This window comes from Rissa tridactyla, chromosome 3, assembly GCF_028500815.1.
Source record: "Rissa tridactyla isolate bRisTri1 chromosome 3, bRisTri1.patW.cur.20221130, whole genome shotgun sequence".
NCBI lineage: Eukaryota > Metazoa > Chordata > Aves > Charadriiformes > Laridae > Rissa > Rissa tridactyla.
This window is the reverse complement of record NC_071468.1, coordinates 84,046,565-84,065,804: the sequence shown is the minus strand read 5'-3', so window position 1 is coordinate 84,065,804 and position 19,240 is coordinate 84,046,565.

The following is a 19,240-nucleotide window of genomic DNA, read 5'->3' as shown; positions in this document are numbered from 1 at the left end:
GCAGTGGTGAAGGCAGTTAAAATTGCTGCTTCCTGATGAACCTATGAGAGTTTTAGCAGTATCACATTTAGTTTAGTATAGTTGCATTCCTCCAGCATAATACCAGCCTTGTTCCTCACTTACACCCCTCCTCCCAAATATTTAAATTTATTTATGTATTTATTTTAAATTTTGTGCAGGTTTCACTTGCTTCTTGCTGACTTACTGGGGAAAACAGAAGAGTTGGAGGGCAGACAGGAACTGGTGAGGTTATTAAGAGAAGATGGCAGCCTGAGAGGAGAAGCTCTCCAGCTCTGCTATTTAAGCCTTCCAAGACAGGTCGCAGTAATGCAATCTCTTTTTCACATTTAGACTCTCCTTTCCTGCAGGCCTCATTTTTTCTCTGTGAGGCATTTAATCTCTTCCATCTTTTTCCTCATTCATGACCTGGTATCCAATTACAGTAACTATTCTTGCTTCCTCATGTCAGCTATATCTTTTCAGTATTTATCATTTTCAAATAGTATCTCTTTCCACAGACTTCCTTCATATTTTTAGCCTTAAAAAGCCAATTAAAATTCACAGGAGCTGATAAGGCTAACGTTTTTCACTGTTTTTAGCAATTTTCATCACAGTCAGTTTTTATATGCAAATATAGTCTTCAGCTTGATATGTCAGAGTTAGGCAAAAAACACGGCCATTAGCAGCTTATGATTCCTACTGAAATTTGCCCCAGGTAAAGTGTTTGATTCACTGTAGCTGAAGATCAGAATGATTAGAATATCAGGTTTAAATAGCTATTTTTAATGCTTCATTTGACATCTTAAAACCTGCACGCCTGTCCGTTTCTAAGCGAGCTGGCAATTCTGACGCAGATGACCGTCACAAGACACTACCTGTTATTGTATTTTAACTCAGTACTAATTGCCACCTTCAAGCTAGATGAGCTTGCACAAATCAATAATATGCTTTAATTTAATTTATATGTAATAGTTACTTAAAATAAATAAAATTTATGCCATTTTAACTGCGGTGTTCTGGGCTGGAGGTGTTCATAGGGTGAAGTACATTTAACCCAGTTCAGTATTTTCTGTATCTCCCTATACTGCTGCATTTTCAAGAAATTTGGAATTCCAATGCACAGAGAGACTGATGTATTCTTCACGTGCAAAAATTATAGTGATCGCGATCTTTTTCCAATCCCATTTCAGGAAATATGCAGTGTGTTATAGCATGAAAGAAAGTTCCCAACTGTTTTGATTCTCAAGAGTCAGGAAAAAAAGCATTTTGAGTTTTTTTTAAAATCATCTGAGAATAGAAACAACAAGCCTAGAGACTGTAGCTAAGTGACTTTGATTACATACTTATGATGTATTTTTTTTAATACTGTACTTTAGTCACTCTCATACTTCTCTCCCATTAGATTTAATATTCACTAATGTAATGTATAAAAATGAACATCATTCAAAAGGAAATAGCTAAAAAAGGTTATTTGAAACAGTCAGCTTAGTATTCTAATTTACCTTCCAGTAAGTACTGTATTTTAAAACAAAAACAGAAAAAGAAACAAGTGCAAGTGCATCAAAATACCCTAACTAATATTATAACTGAGTCTCCAGCTGGAGACTGTGATGAGAGAGACAGTGCTGACATACAAAGAGGAAAATGGATTTTTCATACAAGTAAAATGTAAAGTGATAATTTTTCATAGCCTTCTTGCTATTTACACTTCTTGCTATTGGCAGCAGACAGTCAGAAGGTAATACAGAAAAAAAACCAACCAACACTGTTAAAAAAAAATCACATCTTATATATATTTTATTTGCATAGATATTTTTTTTTATTTATTTCAGAAATGGTGAGTTGACAAAGCAGCACAAAATGAAATTCAGGAAAGAAAGGCAAATTTGCAGACCATGAAAGGCTTAAACATGAGTAAACTGTCTTTCTGTTAAGATTTCTGGATGACTCTGAAGAGCCATTTGCACACCTAATTTATTTTTTTTCCTGATGAAAATATAGGTGATAAGGACTTCAGTTGTCCCCTCAGTGAGTCATTCGCTATCTTATCTCAGTTGCCAAAAATAAGTCTGGAAGAAAATAACTGAAGCTGAATTAAAATTATTTTTGTTTTATTTCACTGAATGTGATGTTAAAATATATTTCACCCAACTAAAAAAAAAAGATTTTATTTTACACCAAATCAATTTTGTCCAAACTCCTGAAAAAGGGAATAGTTTTATTCAGAAATTTGCAAGTGGGGAAGCTGATATTTCTAATCATTTGCTCGGGAATTAAAACTCTCCATTGTGAAGATGACACTTACGCTATTGTGCTGAGATACATGCCTATATCTCAGGAAAATACACTAACTATGTATTCAGTGTTTAGTACAGAGGTGTGCTTCTCAATCCTTCCTGTCAAGACTGTGCCATTCCCTGAACTGACAATAAAAATTTGAACTTTAGTTTTCCCAATAAAATGCAGAGACATGGCCTTCAGATAGGAATTCCTTACCTCTTGGGGAGGTTGTAGTTAAAAAAACATCTGTGACAGACAATAAGTAGTAGTAAAGAGCCTCACTTGTGTCATAAACATATGAATTACACCTCTTGTACTGACAGATTGCAGTTCCAAGAGCAAACATACCCAGAAAGGCCACCTCACAACACCCCTCAGGGATCACTCACTGGGGTTGAGGTCTCTGATTTCTCAGCTCCTGCAAGAAGGGAATGACACAATTGTTTGTAAATATAGCCCCCCGGTTTCTAAATTTATTTTTGCCCCAAATTTTCTGCTCCAATGTTTTTCAAGTAAACTATTTAGTCTAAATTCACAATTTGTTTCAGGAAAGCAAAAATGACAATCTTTCTGTTCCCCTCCAGTGCAATTCCACATCAAGATTTTTCAGAGGTGTACCCTATAAGAATATTATTTAGTGCTTCTTTAGACCTTTCCGGAGAGCCACAGAAGGCCTCTTCTATGAAGGTTTCAATATTTTCCACTATTCTTATTTATTTTTCAATACTGGAAGAGCTCTCATAATATTCATTCTTAAAATCTTTCTTTGCAACTCTGAGATTTATGCAACATAAATTTAGAATTACAAATGAATATGTCTAAAATGAATACTATATAAATATAAGTTTTACCAGTAATTTCAATATGCCATACTACAGCTGAAAATACTAATTCAGTTACAGAGAGATAGTCTGAGAAAGGTGTATTTTGTATCAGACAAAATCAAAAGGTCTTTATTTGGAAACAAGAAAGCAAGTAATTAGCATCTGAGAAATTGTTAAAGGTTTGAATAGCTTATAGAACTTTGTATTTTAAAAAGCATTGTCTGTTACAAACAATCCTCCAATTCTTTTTAAATGAACGAATACCTTTTTGATGCAGTTAGGAGACTATCTGAGCCACTTTCTCATTGTATTACCATAGTGTATCTGTGTATAGCATAGGTGATGTATCAGGAGATCAGGGTAAGAGGACAGGTGAAAACTATCCTCCAATAGGTCTAGTGTTCCCTGTAAAAAATAATTTTGCATATTTTGCAAATAATTTTTTTTTTTTAAGTCACAGTTTTTTTCCTGAACCTCCTTAATTAGCCACTGCATTTTCCCAACACAAGAGATAGCAGAAACATTAAAACATATTTAACATTCAATGCTCTGGGCAGATGCATTCTTCCTTAATACAAAAAAGTTTCTACAAAAGTTCAAATGCTGTCTAGAGGGTCTTTTCCAGCTCAGGATCTTTGATACAATGGTTCAAATGGTTTCAAAAATATTTAAATTATTGAAACATACATGTATACATTTCTAATCATACAGCCATTTAGGCTGGCAAGATCACTAAAAATCATGCAGTCTGTCCCTCTGCTGAGAGCAGTGATAACTTTTATGTTAGAAATGTGGAAAATAAATTTCTACATCTATTCTTGATCCTGGATATTCCTCTTTTTGAAAGTTAGTCCATGGCTGTAGTTGAAGAGGTAAGAGTTCAGAGTCATGTTTGTTTGAAAAACAGAACATTAAAATAAAATTCACATACATATTTGACTTTTCTGTCATAGATATTAGGCTTTTCTCTGATTACTATATTTGAAGAAAATATTAACAAATAGATATTTCTTTTCAGCTTTGATTTGCTTTTAAAATGTTCTTGATGTGAAAACAGACTACAAAAAGAGTCTCCTCTATCCACTTCTATTTTTACTCCCGTTTATACAATGTATATCCACCCATATTAACATTCAGGTTGTGTGACCTATACCACCGTGTTGCAGTAATTACGATGTTTTCACACTTTTCCTCCAGCGTTATTGATTCAAATTCATCCTGTTTAGCACTCATGCTCTCCGACAATAGGAAACTAAAGGTAAAGAAAATCTGCTGCCTCAGAAGGATTTAGAGCCTAGCAATGGACTTCCTGCAGCTTTTGCTGTATCTTCCAGAATCTAAGTTTTCATTAGAAAAAAGGAAGTTCCCAGAACAGCAAATTTTAGGAAAAGCCCTCATTGTGTAAAGTGTCTTCAGAAGTGTTCAGAAGAAAGCAATTTTTCTAACAGAAGAGTAAATTCCTCACATTGATCTTACTGCATTGTTAAATATAACAGTGTAGTTACCTACACTGTTAACCAAAGCGCTGCTGATTGTCATAGCAGAACCAATAGGCTGTGGCACTTATCCACTGTGACTAACTGTATCTGCCACCTCCGAGACCCCATTTATTTGAAAATGTTTCTTAAACATAATAGAAGCTTTGACTACACAGGGTTACAACGTTTTACTTTTAAAGGTTTGCTTTTTCTTAAAGGAAAAATAACAAGAGAAGAATTCCAAGCTTAGTCAGCTGAAAACTGTTAGAATCTCCTAGAAAGTTGTCCAGCAGCGAAGATTTTTTCAGCTAATCACATTTTGACTATCTAGCCTGCATTATAATACAATCTTAGCACAGAGGTATAAAAAAAGAATCAGGAAAAAATGTAAATGAAATTTCCACAGAATTTATAAAATACTGAAGAAAAAGATTTACTTATTTTCCCAAAATGGCTGATTCACCTGACATTTGCGACGAATTGCTAAAGGAACTTCTCCATCAATTATCTCATGTTTTTCATTAACACTACACCTTTCCTGGCATTTAAAATTGCTTATGTAGCCACAAATACTCTTGTGGGTCAGAAGCCATGAACAGACACAGAGTAGAAAGCAGGAAGAAAATGAATTCCAGACCTTTCCACATGTACCTCTCCCCAGTTGGGTTTCGCTTGCAATTTGAACTGTAATCAGAGTTTGAAAACTCAGTCTTAGGCAATGATAATTAGGGGGCAAAAGTATAGGGAATAAAAGGAGACAGTATTACAGGCATATAGTGATGTCTATGTGCTAAATGCAGGGGCAGGAGGTAGGTGAGGTGAAGTGGGATGTAACAGGTCAGGTCTTGCCCTGTGCAACGGTAGATGGAGCTGGGGCAATTCTTCTTCATATTTCAGATGAGGGACCCAGAGGATCATCGACACCATAAGTTCTTGGGCTGTTTTGCTTGTGAGATGCTCGACTTAGAAATTGAAAGGAAATGAAGCAGCACTGAAGAGAACTTCTTCCCAAGTCGCTTTTTCAGTACAAGTCCCATCTTACTGATAACCTTACCCTTTCTTCCCATTTACACTTCTCAAAAGCAAAATGCTTCCAGAGGAGCATCCCTTTCTTATAGACAATACAGCAATGCACCATCCCACTGCATTACTGTACAACCTGTGCACTTCTCTTTTAATCTGCCATGAATTTCCCTCCTGTTTCTCCTTTGTAGGCTACTTATTTTTATATACTTTCAAATGGGTGCCCTTCTAACCAATAGTACTGTGATTAAATGTAGGGTTCTTAGGGTGGAAAAGTGTGATTTTACCATTAGTAAGGCAAATACATGTGTTCCAACTGCCCTAATTTTGGAGATCAGAAGGATTTATAAGCAAGGAGGAAGAATAATGACTTTTTTTTCCCTTTTTTTCCTCTGACCTGCATCAGAAATTTCCAAGCAATGTATTTATAACCAATACTTTCATAATTGGGAAACATAACACGTCAAACATATAGCTAAAACTAGTTGAAGAAGTGCATCACAACAGGAGAGCTGCAAAGAAAATGATGAAATTATGTAGAGTTGATGAAGAATTATTTTGTCAGTCATTGCTTACAGTGATATATTCTCGCTGGCCATAAAGTGTAGAGTTAAGTTTTAAAAGAAAATGTAAAAACCCAAAAGTATTAGCACAGTGGGACACCAGGACCCATGCCCAGGGCTCTACAGTAACAGAGATGAATAAAAATAACGCTATTAATGTAGCAAGAAATACAAATTCTGCTTACAGAGCTAGAATTCCAGTTTGAAACTCCTGGAGAGGAAAACATAAGCTTCAGGGCGGTTAGTTATGCTATTGAGAACAATAGGCCCATAGTATTTGAACAACTGTAGATGTACGTGAAAAAAACAGCATCAGTAAATTTTCTTGCTTTTAGATAGTAAAAATGCCTTACCAGAAAAAATGAAGTAGTTTCTTGTTCTTTAAAGGCCCACAGCAAGTAATGGATTAATTTTTCTCTTAAAGAAAATAGGGGGAAGAAAGCAGAAAAGGGTGGTGACTAGCTGGAAAGGACAGTCACAACCCAATGATCAGAAACTTCCAAGTTTCCAGACTATGCCTCCCTTTACCCTGACCGTCTAAAGTTGGGCAACTAATAAAAGCTTGTCAGTCAGACTCACTATTCCCAGGAAATATATTTCATAGGTGTTTAGAATAGCTTGTATGAATGAGCTTCTAGAGGTGACCAACTCTCTTTTATGGCAGTAGAGGAATTTTAGGGAGATAGCTTAGACTTTTACATAGCCAAGTGTAAACCCTATTGGGTCCACTTGGGTAACTGTCCATATTAATCATTTGAATGTGTCCAGATTGTTCTCTGACGCTAAGGTCTCCTTGTATGTTATGACCTCATGCATCCATACTACCAAACTTTTTTACTCTCCAAAATGAGGTAGTAGCATACAACTTGCTTGTTGGGAATGGTTGGTGCCCATGTTAATTCCCCAGCTACACGCAGAGTTGTTCAGGTAGTACTGCCTGATATAAACCAAAGCCATGTCAGGGACTATGTCAAAAATTTAACAGTGAGGCAAGTGAAGCACCACTGCATGGCAATCTTGGCTGACACTGTGTAATTTTCCAGTATAAAAGCAGTCTCTTTCCTTAATCTGTTCAGGCTTTTTTAAAATCTTGTGATTTTTAATGGATGAACATACAACTATATGTACGAGCTATTCATCCATCGGTTTTACATTAATTGCTGCTAGGCAATGTAACATTGTATACAGCTAAGTGGCAAAAGACAGGCCTCCTGCTGCAACATTCAAATAGTCCAAGTCTACTTTTAGCTAGTTAAATATCTAGCAGTTCACAGAATACTTCATCTAGCTAAAATAATGCAGTAAAACAGTAGGTGGTAAATGGTAAAGTTTTAGATCCAGCTCACTGATATAAAACTATCCCCACCGCCTTTATATCTTCGGGTTGCAAATTAATAAAACAAGAATCTAAATGAGCATAAACTGGATGAGGCTTTGAGCAACGTGGTCTAGTGGGAAGTGTCCCTGCCCATGGCGGGGGGTTGGAACTAGGTGGTCTTTAAGGTCCTTTCTAACCTAAACCTATGTATGATTCTATGATTCTATCAAAATATGAGTATGCAGAGTTAGAGTTCCACCTGTGGTGGATGTTTCTCATGCCAGTTTCAGACTTACACAAATTTTATTTTAAATAAAGTTGAAATAAAAAAATGTTGCAAAAATCTAGGCAATGAAGTACTGTCACCCCATTTGACATGTCCCTGTTGCTAAATCTTCCATTAGATTTTTAGTTTAGGTCATCAGGCACTGAAAACTGGCATAAAACCTAATGCTTTGCCTTGAATTTTATGCCATATACACTCATATTTATGTATACTACATTACAGTAAAAATAACACATACATTCAATCTTGATCAGAGTTTTCTTCAGCGAAGACAAGTATTCTTGTTAACTTCTGGTAAAAATAAAATAAAAGGTGTTTAAGTGGTGCTTATAATTAACAGAAAACATAACGACTCGTAAGAGTAACTCTGTAAGAAGACTGGGAATTTTCCTGTTTCTGGTTTTCTTGCAAAACTGCAGTTTTATAATCTACTAAGAACCAAAAGAATTTACATTTCTTGCTGCTTTCATGGACCTGCAGTCATTGACAAGGTTATCGTGTTTAGGTGACATAGGCAGATTCCAAGATAGGGAATGGGCAGCGCTGGTGGCCCCAGTACTTTTCTGTGCTGATGACATATTACCATACAAACTGAGGTATGTCTTGGAATACGTTGCAACTTTACCACCTGGTTTAGGGAATTAGGAAAAAAAAACAAAACCAAACACAAAAAAATGCCACAATTGAAATGAAAATTAATTGCCCAAGGCAGACTAAGTATACTTACTGCATTACTGCTTACAGGCACAATGGTATGGCAAAATCAATAAATCATGTTCTCACAGTACTATTTTGCGTTGATGCATTATTTTTTTTTACATTATTTAATTATTTTCAAAGAACATTTCCATGTTAGGAAGAAATATATAAAACTATTTAATCAATAATATGTTTCCCTTTGATGTTATCATAACTCCTTTGCTTTTATCAGGCTATGAAAGGTTTATGGTTAAACAAAGCTTGCTGAATGTTTATATGATTTATCAGCTTTAGGCAGGTGGTTTCTTTTCAGAAAGTAAACTGAAGACCTGGGCTCTGATCCAGGCCAGCCCATGAGCACATGCTTAATTTTAAGCACAGAAGCAATGTCCTTGAAGTCATGTGCAAAAAAATAATTAAATACATTTTTTTCTTTTGTTTGGACCAAAACATAAATTGGCAAGAGGTGTCAGTCCTGTCCTGTCTGTTTTGGTTTTTCCATTCTCTTTTTTTTTCCTCATTACTAGGGAACCAAAATAGCCTTAATTGTGATATAGTGTTAAACTCCATGGAGAGATGTGAAAGTTTTCCCAGTTCATACTGTGAACTGGGTAGACACCTGGAAACTTTACTTCTCTACACATCGGCTTGTCACCATTTCTCAACAGCTAGCTTACACTGTAATGACACTGTAAGTGGGAGCCTAAGTCACTGTCTCCCTGCTGACGAAGTAATCAACATACACCTGTTTTCTGCTGGGAAAAATGCAGCAGTTGATGTGGTGGCTTTTTAATGTGCAAGATGGTGATAAACTAGCATGCTGTAAACATTTGAATTTGACAAACTTTCTTTCGCTGTTTGCAAATTGAACACGAGCAGCAGGACACTGACACATGCATCTCCTTCTGTGATGACAGACTATAATGTCACTGGTAAGAAATTATAGTCATAGCCAGTAATGATAGAGGAATCTCACTGATACTTTCATCCAGAAAAATAAAAACATTATTTAAGGTTATTTTAAGGTTATAATGTGAATATTCATATATTTCCACAGCATAAGAACATGTGAGGTCATCAAAAACCTAGATTAGACAAATCAGGCAACTACATAAATCCATCAGAATCATAAGAGGAATTTTCTTGTCATGGCATCCAGCCCAGGAAATATTCATAATTGAAATATTCCTAATTGAAATATTCCCAAATAATTCTAGGAATCAGAGTAAAATCACCAAAAAAAAAGAGAGAGAAAAGAAGTGCCAAGATTTGACCTATGGGATATACCTTCACAACAACTTCATCACTGATTATGTAAGGATCTCGCCTCAGCTGAAAAAAGTTTTTATTGTCTATAGGAACATGTCTAACATCCTAACTTTTGTTGTGACCAGTCTCTGATGCTTTATGCTATCTTATCATCCCATGCTACGAAGTAAAGATAGGTATCAAAAGGAGAATAAGATATTCTTGGACACAGTAGCTGTCTACCCAAAGCTTTAAAGCTCTAGATTAATACATTATCAGACATATGGCATCTAACACAATTAACAGAGAGAGATGACTCTTTTAACCCCTCTTGGGTGGAGGACACCCACAGACTCACATGCTTTAGTCTCTATGATCCCTTACACATTCTACAGTTGTTTATGTAAGCTTATAGAACCATAGAATCATAGAATCTTCATGGTTGGAAAGGACCTTTGAGATCATCGAGTCCAACCATACACACACACAAAAACCACCCTACAATCTCTGCCACTAGAGCATGCCCTGAAGTGCCACATCTACAGGTTTCTTAAACACCTCTAGGGATGGTGACTCAATCACCTCCCTGGGCAGGCTGTTCCACTGCCTGACCACTCTTTCAGTACAGTAATTCTTCCTCATATCTAATCTAAACCTCCCCCTGCCGCAGCTTCAGACCATTTCCTCTGGTCCTGTCATTATTCACCTGGGAGAAGAGGCCAATACCCACCTCCCTCCAACCTCCTTTCAGGTAGCGGTAGAGGGCAATAAGGTCTCCCCTCAGCCTCCTCTTCTTCAAGCTAAACATGCCCAGCTCCCTCAGCGTCTCCTCATATGACCTGGTCTCCAGACCCCACACCAGCCTGGTAGCTCTCCTCTGGACACACTCCAGCACTTCAATGTCCCTCTTGTACAGAGGGGCCCAGAACTGAACACAGTACTCGAGGTGAGGCCTCACCAGTGACGAGTCCCTGCTCCGACTGGCCACGCTATTCCTGATACAAGCCAGAATATTGTTGGCCTTCTTGGCCACCTGGACACACTGCTGGCTCATGTTAAGCTGGCCGTCCACCAGCACCCCCAGGGCCTTTTCTGCCGGGCAGCTTTCCAGCCACTCTTCCCCAAGCCTGTAAAGTTGCTTGGGATTTGTGACCAAAATGCAGGACCCAGCACTTGGCCTTGTTAAACCTCATACAGTTGGCCTTGGCCCATCGATCCAGCCTGTCCACGTCCCTCTGTAGAGCCTTCCTACCCTCAAGCAGATCAACACTCCCACCTAGTTTGGTGTCATCTGCAAACTTACTGAGGGTGCACTCAATCCCCTCATCCAGATCATTGATAAAGATATTAAACAAAACTGTCCCCAAAACTGAGCCCTGAGGGACACCACTGGTGACCGGCTGCCAAGAAGATTTCACCCCATTAATCACAACTCTCTGGGCACAGCCATCCAGCCAGTTTTTAACGCAGTGAAGAGTACACTTGTCTATGCCATGATTCGCCAGCTTCTCCAGGAGAATGCTGTGGGGGACGGTGTCAAAGGCCTTACCAAAGTCCAGATAGACAACGTCCACAGCCTTCCCTGTGTCCAGAAGGTGGGTCACATGGTCATAGAAAGAGATCAGGTTGCTTAAGCAGGACCTCCCTTTCCTAAACCCATGCTGGCTGGCCCTGATCCCTTGGCTGCCCTGCACTTATGTACTCTATTACGAAAAAGCTTTTGTTCTTTTCCATTGCAACGACAGAATCACAGAATGATAGGGGTTGGAAGGGACCTCTGGAGATCATCTCATCCAACCCCCCTGCCAGAGCAGGGCCACTTAGAGCAGGTTGCACAGGAACGTGTATAGAATTTGCCATGAGTCCATAGTTTTAAGCAAAAAAAGCACTGTGGTGTATTACAGATGAGTATTCTGGTGGAATCCAGCAGGACAATGCCAGTATTTACACTTTTTTACATGACGGTAGTTTAAGATACTAAAGACCATAGTGTAATCACGGTATGGTTACTCTAGATATGCAGTGAGTACTCCAGTGAAGATTCAGAGCTTATGTGTATTTCTGAACCATCAAAATTGCCTGACGTTGGTAGAGGAGCTCTTCATATTTACTCTCATAAATGACAGAATCACATAATCACAGACTCACAGAATTGTAGGTGTTGGAAGGGACCTTTGGAAATCATCTAGTCTAACCCTTCTGCCAAAGCAGGTTCACCTAGAGCAGGCTGGACAGGAATGCGTCCAGGCGGGTTTTGAATATCTCCAGAGAAGGAGATTCCACAACTGCTCTGGGCAGCCTGTTCCAGTGCTCTGCCACCCTCAAAGTAAAGAAGTTTTTCCTCATGTTCAGATGGAACTTCCTATGTTTGAGTTTGTGCCCATTGCCCCTTGTCCTGTCACTGGGCACCACTGAAAAGAGTCTGGCCCCATCCTCCTGATACCCGCCCTTTAAGTACTTATAAGCACAATCCTGCAGACTGAACATTAAGTCTTTTTTTTATGCGTTTGACATCTCCTTATAACCAGAATATCTGAGTTCATAAGTGATCAGCTAGTCTTTGAGGTCTAAAAAGGCTGTTTTTCTGAAGGCAAAAAAAGAGAAAACAAACTGTTGCTAATTTAAAAGTGTTTTATTTTTGTTTTGATACATATTTCTTAAAGGAGTAGAAGAGGAGTAGATCATTTCCTTGAACACTGTTTAAAAAAAAAAAAAATCCAGTTTTTAATTGCTCTCATGACCCACTGTGGTCCCCTAAGAGTCATGACCATCGCTGCCTTTTCTTTTTTTTTCCTTTCCCCCAGGGAAAGGGCTTACTTTTGTTTTCCCTCTGACATTTATACATTCAAATATGATAAAAGTCTTCATTGTTCCAAACACTGTGTCCTAGACCCTCCCTTAGCAAGCCTCAACTTCTGAGGCCTTGCCAATCTGATCAGGGCTCTTGTATTGTTCCAACGACACTAAACAACCTAGCATTTAAGTGGTCCCTCTTCTAGCCTAAATATGGAATATGTCCAGTCACACTCGATAACAATAATATTATGCACAATAATGTTATGCACAGAAGAATTCTTAACATATCTTTAAAGCTATAAGGTCAAATGTTAAAAAAATAGGAAATACCAAATGTACGTTTGCTAGTGCTTTTCATTCTAATACCATTTTTCCATGGTCTACTGACACTTTCAGCACGCTGTTAAATAAACTAACCCACACCATTCAAAAATATAATGATTAAATATCTCTTCAGCTTTTCTATGGCAGTGATCGCTGCAGTAGCTGAATGTTTCATAAATATTAATGGGAGTCTTCATAGCGTCTTAGTAAGAGGAAGTGGTGGCAATCTTTTTAAATAAAACTGAGGGGAATTACAAAGAAGCACAATTTGAAATCAAACTTATTAACAGAGTTAACATTAATGCATTTTCTATTTTCAGAGCAGTTCTTATAGACAACAACTGCAGCTGTGAGCTCTTAGCAGTTCTGAAGATAACCTTCCCCAAGTTAAGCCTGCAGAAAATGAGGGAGACATCGTTAATGACCAGTCTTGTAAAACTTTAGTTTTCAGAGACTTAAAATATTGCCACAGATGTTTTGTAGTAGAGGTAAGAACAGGGTTAATTCATCAAGACACTATTTATTCCTCTTAGCCGTCCTCTGCCTACTTATTCTGTTTACAATTTCTAGTTTTGCAGGAAAAAAGGCAGATACAAGTGACATTCTTTCATTCCCTATCACTGATTCACCCTGACAGTTTGCCACCCTCTCATTGTAGGGAGTGTGACATAGTTATCACATATATTCCAACATACTCTCTGTTCTGAATGACCAGTCTGTCTTCAACTTCTAGCTACTCGTCTCACTCTCATTTTCCTCCACAGCAAATACAGGGTTTGTTCTTCTCCCCAGACTTCTCATTTCAGAGTAAGGCTGCCTGCTCAGTCCACACTAACATCACAGCGTAACAATTTCCAATCCCGTGCTTTTTCTCTTAGCGTCATCCTTTTGGACCTCTGCTTTCTGCTAAAGCCTCTTCCTTGCTGTGAGGGTGAGATCTGAGCAGAGGAGAGACAGGGTGGCATCCCCAAGCATGGAGTGGCTTAGAAAATCCTTGGCCTCAGGCTGTCATAAGTATAGCACAGTTTTGGTAGTTTAGTCACTGAAATCTCATGTGAAACCTGTATTTTTTCAAAAGATTTTTACATCGCAAAATTGAGATGAATTTGGGCAGAAACAGAAAGCACATTTCTGGTAAAACTTCCACCTTCCTTATTGAATCAAGGAATGGATTTAAAGATTTTCAGAATTTATATTGTGAAAGGTAATGTTCTTCATGTTTACGAAGGAACACTTTGTCTCATTTTTTGTTAAAAGAATAGCAACCAAAAGTCCATCTGAACTGCTGCAGATAGTTGTCACAAACAAATTCTGTTCAATAATATTTAATATAACAAGATTAAAAACGACTGAAAACAAGGTCAGATAACTTTAATGGGAGCATCCCTACTGGCTTCAACCATAATACTTCCACAGAGATTCATTTTAATTCTGCTTTTTCCACCAGTACAGATGATGCTAGCCACATGTTACAGATTCATATGATCTAGAAGAAAGGACAGAAGAAAAGGAAATCTGTGAAGGTTCCTGGGCAGAAAGCCCAACTAGTCTGAAGTACCTAACTGACAATTAAAAAAAAAATGTCCAACTTTAAAGCAGCCTTAAGTCATCAAATACTCTTGTTACCTAACCGGGTTTATGACAACAGGCTTGTTGCCACCTAACCTGGCCAATTTGGTTAAAGCCTAGTCTCATGCATGTAATGTGCTGGCCATTCACCAGACCTTTTTCATTGTGTCCCTGCAAAGCCAAGGCTTGCACAGCCTCTTCTAGGGACTGCAATTTGAACGAAAAGCATTGTTTCTCTGTTATTTTTCAGTGAGGTTCAGGAAATACATCTGCATCTCCAGTGGAATTAGTGACCAACCACCTATCACAGTGGGGAAGATATCACAAGAAATAAAGGACCAGGCAATATTTAAGATGTACTGCTATGTTTTCTACTCAGTAAAGTTGGTGGATCAATGAAGAGCACTCTGGATTTTGCTGTTTTGCAAGAAGGCCTGATTCTTCCTGTGCTTTATACTAATGTCAACCTTGCAGCACTTAGATCTTCTTGAGAATGTAGTTCTTAGTCCCAACTGTTTTGTTCTTTTTCCCCTGAACAGCCATCACTTGATTTTTTAAATGACATAGCAGCAGATATCACAGCAAGAAGTGATTTAAAGACATTCCTAAAAATGTATATAACATTTGACTAGATTTAATGCATTCAAACCATTTCTATTTTTCTGATAACCTCCCTAAAACTAATATAATAGTATTCCCCTACTACCAAAGTTCCGGCTTTTCAGAAAATGAATAACGCATCTGCTAGTTTAAAATGCACCATCTTAATACTCATTTACTCAGGCCAACAGACCTTAAATTATTCCTGATTTAGTATTCAAAAAAACATTTCAAGAGGTATTTTCACCATTACCAAATTACATTAGCTCTGTTTTTTGGCTTCTGCAATTAATAAAACCATAGGATTTAACAAAAGACCCATGCAAAGTGTGGGAGAACAGAATAGATTAATCAAAGACACATGATATTATATTTTCCTAGCATTTTCCTAATTTTAATGAATAATTAGCATTCCTATTAATTATTTACCTCATATGCTACTGGTTCTAAGGATAATTTCCCAAAGTCTATATTTATAGGAAACTGGCATTTCATGCTGTAGCTCTCAAATGGTGCCATATGTGCTGCCTTTTGTAAGAGAAATAATCATCTATCTTTGGAAACATTTGCTAAAATGTAAGATAAATACAATTTAATAAAGATTTCAACTAAAATCAGATTTAATATTCTCTTTTAATTTTATTCCATTCAAGCTTTTATGCCAGCTTCATCATTATTAGACTATTTGAATGCCTACCCATTTTTCATTATTCAGCTGTGTATTATTGTGTTGGATTCACACCCAATTACCATCTAAAACCTAGGTATCTAGCCTGAGAGGTTCATCTGACCATGTAGTCATATCTAGTCACCATCTAGTCATTAAAGAGCCCCCAGAGGTTGATTCATCCCACCCTCAGTTTGCTATCTGAAATAGAAAGGATGAATTGCTTTATGTAGGTTCCTACTGGTGCTAAGTTAAAACACTTGCAAACAATAAGTTATTTTTTTCTTTTGTTTCCATCATGCTTCAACATTGTGGCTGCCACAGGTGGTAAGGGAAAGCATATGTACATAGTATTCTCCCCTCCTTCCTACTGGACCATGAAGGTCTCATACTCCACGACAGTCACTGAGAGCGTTTGAATAACATGGTACCTCATGAACTAGTGCCATATTCTGTTGCAAGCTCTACTACTTTTTTTTTATCCCTAATATTTTGTTATTTTAAAGCTTTTCATATCTGTTCTCTTTCTTCTGTGTTTTAATGTGGACGTAGATATGGGATGGAAGTGAGCTTTTGTTAATAGAATATAATGAGCCGTCTCAATGGACTTGATGTGTGATGAGACTTGGGAGTCAGAGGACAGATTTATGATACTTAATTCCACAGCGACTAGTATTAAAACTCAGATGTTTAAAAGCATGGTTGTACAGACATAGCAAGAGTTATGCTTCTGGATAACCTGTAACTATTTGTGAAATTCTGATTTGGAATTTAAATATAATGGAACTAGGGATTATATCTAATTTTCACCTTGTCATAATGGAAAGCAAGCCCAAGATTGCAGGGATGCAAGTAAGTCAAACATGTAGGAAGGTACGAAGAGATTTAAATACTGAAAAATCACCACCCCTCAGCACTCTGAGCCTGCAAGGATTTGAGAACCTCAATGAATTATATTTATGAGAAGCACAGGAGAAATGGTCATTCTCATGATATTCCATAGTACAAGATCAAAGGAACACACAATTTAATTAATTGAAGACCTTATTAGAAACATGAGCAAAATGCTTACCTCTTGACATTAGTGTTCATATACCCCACCAAAATTTCATAAGTTCTATGTATTTCAAAATTTCATAGGTACTATGTATCAACGCAAAGTCAGTACTATTACAGAATAAAAATTTTAAATGCCTGAATTGTTTTATAATTTTAAAGCTTGGGATGATTCTTTTAACCTTTATCCTCATAGGCATCTAGATGTTAACAGAGATGTCTTAAGTTAATACACATAAAAATCCCAAACTTGAAAGTAAAATTTTACATGATACAGTCCCTGCATATTGGGTTTCATAACTGTAGGTGCTGACCCCCTGTACTCATGTATGTGCAAACATATTGCCATCCTGTAACCACAGTTACAGGCTCCTATCTCAGACAGCGGCCAGCAGCAGATGCATCAGAGGATGGTGTGAGAATCCCACTGAAGGAGTTGGATTTTTTTTTTTTTTTTATTCTCACAAAATCAGGATCAGAATTTAGACATGACATTGTGGGAGATAATAGTGGGAAGTCTGGAAAAAAAAGAAGAAGCTTCATTTGATTTGCATTCATCTTCAAAAAAACAAATTGAAAAGTAGAAAAAAATGTGGACACATTTCAAATTGTGTCTGTTTTTCAGAGTCTGAAATAGACACTATTTTTAATATATACGTAAAAAGAAATAGTATGTGAATATTTTAACTGATTGATGAAAGAGTGATTATCTGCAAGAACTTAGCTGAAACTCCTGGAAGAATAACAGTGCTTTCTTTCCATGGCTGAAAATCTTCATTATGAGCAGCTGATACTGCAAGTACAAAAAACTGCAAGCTGGGTAAACATAGTAATTAATTAAATCTTATATACAAATAAGTACATATTAAAGATGTCGGATGACCATGCAAATGACTAATGGGGATCAGTTATCTGAGATGTTTATCTAGTTTAGCCTGTGCAGAACAGTTTGTGGCCACTCTGCAGTGCTCTGCACAAAAGACAACGCATTTTGATGCTTTTGATAGGTCGAAGTGTTCAAATTTCAAAGTGCTTAGAAGTTTCAGTGTCTTTCTCTCACTTAGATTTTCCAACAGCTTTCTGATTTCACCTCTTTGCTTGAAATTACTTAAACTTTTTCCTGTATATTCATAACACAAAACATCTCCAATTTCTTCATGGTCCTCCCACTTCCCTGAATGAAATGCCCTTCTACTTCTTTGCCAAACTTTCTACTAATCCCCAAATTCCTACTTGAAAAAGACAACTCCCTAACCAGCTCTGAATTGAATTTTCTCAGCTTACAAATCTCTTTTCCATTTAATGTCCTTTTGTAGTAGCTATTGAGTTAAATTTTTTATTCTCTGGATCTCTCATCTGCTTTTCTTTGATTTCATTAAAGAGCATAACCTGAATTGAGGAACAGATGAGGCTCATCATAAAGTGTCAGGGCTATTGTTCTTAGCTAAAAAGGAAACAGAGGAAGACACAGAAGAAAACAAGCCACAAAAGTCACTGGAAGGAAGGGGATTGGAGACCAAGTAAAAGCTCACACAGAAGCATTCTCTGCGGGATTAATATCCAGCACAGGAAAATCAACTATGATAATTCTGAACTTGAAAAGGTAAAGGGGATACCAAAGAGGATGTCAAAGGAATTGAGAAGATTTGTTTTTTCCACCTCTAAACCTTTGTCTTTGCTAGACAGGGACATGGGGGACAAGCAGACGTGCCTAATCTTAGGCGTTGGAGGTATATCGTCTCTGCCTTTAAAAAGACTTCTGCTCTTCCTTTAAAAATCTAGCTTATTTCAGCATTAAATCTAATATGGGAGTTTCAAACCTAAAAGTGGTGCTGGAGAAAACAAAAAAGGAATAAGAAAAATACTTACATTATGCCTTTGTAGGGGTTTGTTTGTTTGTTTAGCTGGAGTTTTTTTGTTTGGTTTGGGGTTGTTTTTTGTTTTTGTTTTTTGAATGCAGTTAAACAAGCTAAAAATCAATGAGGGAAAACATTTATGCTTTTCTGGAATTTCTCTTTTAAAGCAAAACTAAGCATAAATCTCCCTTTTTTCACTCAAGTCCCATTAACAACATTTTTTTACTTTAGAAGAAAACAGCATCCTTGTTTGGCTGTTTCCGTTAATATCATGATCTATGCATTTGTCCACTTATGCACTGGACTCAGTAATGACTGGTGACTTATACAGAGGCTCGATTGTCACTTTAGCAAAAAAAAAAAACAGCCAACAAAATCATTGCTAAACTGAACCAATGATGTAATATTCCAGGTGAACTTCACCTTTGTCCAAAGTAATAAAGTTGTAACAAAGTGATCAACAAAATTCCTGTCTAAGTGTTTGAATACTGAAAGTTCATTTGATTTTATATATCTTGCCACTAAAAACATGGTCATTTAAATGTTAGCCTCTACACCAGATTTGCTATCTGCTTGAAGGAGACAGTTCATCTCACCACTAATTTTATGCTTAAGCCCATTTGTTAATGGTCATCTGAAGAGTATTATTGTTA